Below are 6000 nucleotides of genomic sequence, written 5' to 3'. Positions count from 1 at the left end.
TACTATATCACTTATATGTGGAATCTAAAAAATAATAAATGAATGTATATGCAAAACAGAAACAGACTCAACAGGTATGGAGAACAAATGAGTGGTTACCAGTGGGGAGAGGAAAGAGGATGGGGCAAATTAGGGGTATGGGATTAAAAGATACAAACTACTATGTATAAGATAGATAGGAAACAAGGATATATTGTACAGCACAAGGAATTATAACCATTAACCTGTAATAACTTTAAATGGAGTATAATCTATAAAAATATTGAATCACTACGCTGTACACCTGAAATTAATACAGTACTGTAAATCAACTATACTTCAAAAATTAATTAATTAATTAATTAAATAAAAATGATTTTATGAAAAGCTTTCAGTATTATAATATTAAGCATATGTATATGCTGTATGAGTTCAACTCTATTTTTTTTTTAAGTATAGAACAAAAGACTAGAAGTTAATATGCCACAATTTTAATGGTGGATAGTGAGACTGTAGTAGTTTTCTTCTTCTTCTTCTTCCTATTTGCTATTTTTTAATAGTGAGGCAAGAAAACAACAAAAATTTTTTCAATTTAAAAAAATTTACCTTATTATTGAATTTCTGAGCTGGAAAAAACTTTAGAAAACTAGTTGACCCCCTGTACTTCATTGATAAGAAAATTTCCTTATCAATAGGAGGCACAGAGAGTTTAAAATATTTGTCTAAGTACGCAAAGTGAGTTGGTAGTACTCTAAAACTGATTGTCACCTGACTCTTTGGATATGATATCACATTCTGGTCATTTTTGTTGTGTCCCAGCCTCCATTTCTAGGGTTAAGGAGATGGCATGGTTCACATGAGCAATATTTAATTAAAACAATTTAAAATTTATTAAATAAAACACCTCAAACAAGGTTAATTTTAATATAAATGCTCTGGAACCTGGGAAATGGAAGGAATTTTAGAGTTGTTTTTCTAATGACTATTTCAAATGCTAAGTAAAAGTGGAGTTTTATCCTAGAAAGCTTTTTAGTTTTGAGATTTAAGATGCCTAATAAAGAACCTATATTTATTTATTAAAAGCTCATCATTCCCTTGTTAGAGTTACTACTGTTTGTTTGCAATTGCCCAAACAGAAATGACAGGGTACAATGTGATCTTATAAATCAGAACTTTCTGTTATGAACTGGTTCACCTTTACTGTTCAGCTCTCATGAACTAAATGATACTGGGCCAGAATTACTAATAATTATCTACTAAATCATACATTGGATATAACAACTTTTAACTTGGTTTCAAATATCCCAAACAATTTTTCCTGAAGTCTTTCTAAATATAAAAACAAAATTTTAGTTTAACATTTCATACCATTGGAAGATAATCCAAAGGGAATGTATAAGGTTAGTAGAGTGTTTATCTTATCAAAAGTTGTCTGGTCTCTTTGGGTTACTGTTTGGATTCCAGCTAATCAGGCCTATTTACTAGTTTAAGAACTTTCAGCAATTAACAGTATTCAAACAGCACCAATCTGCAATGTTATATCAGCTGGGAAAACAGCTATATGAACCAATACAGTTTCCTTACTAAAAATAAGTGATAACACTTTCCACTCACTGAGGAGTTAAGTTTTTAAGTATGTCACACTGTCACACTGCATAACAAAACCAAAGAGTGTGAAATATCTCAATAATAAAAAACCCAAAAGACATGCCATGTTTTCAGATTTTAAAAAATAATAAAGTAATTTTGCCAACAAAAACATCATTGCAGGAAGACAAAACAAATACAAAGTGAATTTAAGAGGTAGGCTGTGGTCCCTTTGCCTTCAAGAAACACTACGTTCCTTGTTTGTAAGACTGCTTGGTTTTATTAGCAATTTTTAACAGACAGTAGCTCAAATCAACAATTCATTTGCTCTTCAGACTTTGACACTTCCCCAGCTGCTAGGCCTGTGCTTAACTAAACAAGTACAGTAGTGCAAGTAGAACATTTATGTAACACAGAAACTATAAATGTTCTTTGAGAAACAAAGAGGCCTATTCATTCTAGAAGATATGACAAAGGGCTAAGAGCATTACATTTTCAAACAGATTTAGAACTCCTGTGGGGAATATATCTCTTAAACTTGTAGTTAAAAGCATCATATCATTTGTTTACTGAAAATAAAATATCCTTTCTTTTCTCTAAATAATTTTTAAAATTCATTTAGCATCTATCTGGTGTTAGACACTGTACTAAGAACTTTACATGTATTCTTTCATGTTATCCTTGAAACAATCCCATGAGGTGTAGATACTAACATTTATCTTAATTTTGTAAATGGAGAAACTGAGACTTAAGGTCACTCAACTATTAAATACTGGAACACGGTTTGAACTCATGAGGTCTGACTTCAGAGCCTGTGCTCTTACCCATTGTGGGCAAATCAAAATGACACTAAAGAATTTTTAGAATAGAAGATATATCAAAATACCTGAAATAAACATTACTGATAATAAAATCATAAAACACATCCTATCTATGGCCTTTCTTTTCCTGCTGACGGATATTTAGTGACTTCCCTTACCAGTGCTAATTCTTTCTTCCCCCTCTGCCCCTTCTTCTTCCATAACACACATGCATGCATGCACACACTCACACATTTACACACACACACACAGCTTCACTAATAGTACCTGTGGTACTTAAAAATAGGGCAGGAAAAAGTTAATGTTCTACTTCAAAAAATGGACTAAATGCTAAGTGGGCCTCAGAGCTTGTGGGGTAGGGAGAGGAAGAGAGATCCTTATTTGAACAATCGATTAGCTGTTCCCACTTGTTTGTTTACTTCTAGGTAAACTCATTTACAGGTATATTAAGAACAAGAAAAAAAGTCTCCACAGAAGAGCTGGTTCCTAGATTTCCTTCACTACTCTGTTCAAGCCAGAAGGCCTGCTGTTTACCTGACAGAAACAAATGTACTGGGTTTTCCAGAACAGAATTAAAAATGAATTTTCTCTAAATAAACTTAGCTCTTAGTGAAGCAGATCCTGTAGGCTATCATTTTGCAGTCTAAAGAACTTTCTGTGATGAAGGAAATGTTTAACATCTCAGTCTGATACAGTAGCCATTAGCCACATGTGACTGCTGAGCACTTGAAAGGTGGCTAGTGGGACTTGGAAACAAACTGTTTAACTTTCTCATTTTAAACAATCACCTATAGCTAATGACTATCATTTGGACAGAATAGCTCTAGACTCATCTCAATAACTACCATTCACTGAGTATCTACTATGTGCTACAAAGCTACATTTGAGGAAGGTACAATTTTGTCCCCATTTTACAGATAAGGAAATTGAAGCTAAGAGAGAATAAGTGACTTGTTCATGGCTTTACAACTAAGTGGTAAATTCTGGATTTTCCAGCCATGTCTGTCCCTCTCAAGGCCTGATGCTTTCACTACCAATTGTTCTCAACACTGGCTGGATATTAGGCTGGAGTGCTTTTCAAAAATACTCATCCCTAAGTCCCATAACCCAGTAATTTCTATTTAATTTGTCAGGGGCAGGGCTCAGGCACATGCATACCTCTGAAACTTCCACTGTGCAATACCACTGGTGTGACCAAGGCCTCCTGGTAGTGGACAACAATTTCCAAAAGGGAGCTGCGATGAAATTCTACCTTTACCTCTTCTCTTAGGCATGGTTAACAGTTTAATGCTAAAAAGAGTCCCACTCCTTCCTTTTGCAGATCAAAGTTAATGACTAAAAGCAGTTACTCTGAGCTAGGGTGAGGTCATATATCTGGTGCTTTGATGGAGCTGAGACCAGGGCCCAGGTATGGGTTTATATGTAAATGCTGCAGCTTTTGGTGCCACAGGGAGAGCAAACAAGCAAAGGTCAGGAAAGCCCAGCTAAGGGATTTAAAGCCCCATTCAGCAACTCAGAAGCCCAATGACAGACAAAGGCTGGAAGTGCACAGCATTTGACTATTTCTAGTGGTGGGAATGCTTGGCTCTTCCAGACTTGTCAGCTTCACCTTCTCCATCCCCTCTTTCTACTGCTCCAAAGTCCTCAGGAGTGGTCCAAGGGCCTCTATGCAGCATTTTTCACTCTGCCAAGGTTGCTTCTTCTTTTTTTTTTTTTTGTATTGAGATATAATTGACATATAACATTATATTAGTTCCAGGTGTACAACATGATACAATATTTGTATATTGCAAAATGACCACCACAATAAGCGTAGTTAACATCCATCACCAAACATAGTTACAAAAATTTTTTTCTTGTGATACGATGAACTGTCAACATTATATTTAACAGAGGTAACCTTACCCTTGCACATAGTAGGTGCTTAAAATTATGACTGTGAAATTAATGAAAACAGATTTTGGAATTCCAGAGGCAGATTACTCAGCTTCTGGATGGGTTCAGATATCTGAATATGTGTTTGGTAAATAACTTTTTAAAAAATCAAATCAAAAAGTCCCTTCAGAACCTTTGCATGTGACTCACAAAAGTAGGTAGAGAAGATGACGTCAGTCTCCAGGGCAGGATTACAGGCATATCTCCTTTAATTGTACTTTGCAGATATTGTATTTTACAGAAATTGGAGGTTTGTGGCAACTCTGTGTCACACAAGTCTATTGGCGCCATCTTTCCAACAGCATTTGCTCACTTCACACTTCTGTCACATTTTGGTAATTCTCACAATATTTCAAACTTTTTCATTATTATTACAATTGTTTTGGTGATCTGTGATCAGTGATCTTAGATGTTACTACTGTAATTATTTGGGGGCATCATAAACCGGGCCCACTTAAGACGGCAAACCTAACCGATAAATGTTGTGTGTGTTCTGACTGCTCCACTGACCCAATCTCTCTCCCTGTCCTCAGGCCTTCCTATTCCTAAAATACAATGAGATTGAAATTAGGCCAATTAATAACCATACAATGGCCTCTAAGGGTTCAGATGAAAGGAAGAGTTAAACATCTCTCACTTCAAATCAAAAGCTAGAAATGATTATGCTTAGTGAGGAAGGCATGTTGCAAGCTGAGATATGCTGAAAGCTAGGCCTTTTGTGCCAAACAGCCAAGTTGTGAATGCAAAGGAAAAGTTCTTTAAGGAAATTAAAACTGCTACTCCAAGGAACACACAAATGATAAGAGAGCAAAACAACCTTTTTGCTGATATGGAGACAGCTTTAGTAGTCTGGATAGATTAAAGCAGCCACAACATTCCCTTAAGCCAGCGGTCCCCAACCTTTTTGGCACCAGGGACCAGTTTCATGGAAGACAATTTTTCCACGCATGGAGGTGGCGGGGTGGTGGCTGGGGGGTGTGATGGTTTAGGCGGTAATGCGAGTGATGGGGAGCGGCAGATGAAGCTTTGCTTGCTCGCCCACTGCTCACCTCCTGCTGTGCAGCCCGTTTCTAACAGGCTGTGGACCAGTAACAGTCCATGGCCTGGGGCTTAGGGACCCCTGCCTTAAGCCAAACCTTAACCCAGAGCAAGGTCCTAACTCTCTTCAATTCTATGAAGGCTGCGAGAGGTGAGGAAGCTGCCGAAGAAAAGTTTCAAGCTAGCAGAGGTTGGTTCATGAGTTTTAAAAAAAAGAGCCATCTCCATAACACCAAAGGGCAAGGTGAAGCAGCAAGTGCTGATATAGAAGCTGCAGCAAATTATCCAGAGAATCTAGCTAAGAACATTAATGATGACTACACTGAACACCCTTCTATTGGAAGAAGATGCCACGTAGGACTTTCATAGCCAGAGAGGAAAAGTCAATGCTTGGCTTTAAATTTTCAAAGGACTCTCTTGTCAGGGGCCAAAGAAGCTGGTGGCTTGAAGTTGAAGCCAATGTTTACTTATCATTCCAAAAATCCTAGGGCCCTTAAGAATTATGCTAAATCTACTCTACCTGTGCTCTATAAAGGGAACAACAAAGCCTGGATGAAAGTATATTTGTTGACAACATGGTTTATTGAATATTTTATGTCCACTTTGAGGCCTACTACTCAGAAAATAAAAGATTCCTTTC

This window comes from Eubalaena glacialis, chromosome 4 (assembly GCF_028564815.1).
Source record: "Eubalaena glacialis isolate mEubGla1 chromosome 4, mEubGla1.1.hap2.+ XY, whole genome shotgun sequence".
NCBI lineage: Eukaryota > Metazoa > Chordata > Mammalia > Artiodactyla > Balaenidae > Eubalaena > Eubalaena glacialis.
This window is presented reverse-complemented; position numbering follows the sequence as displayed.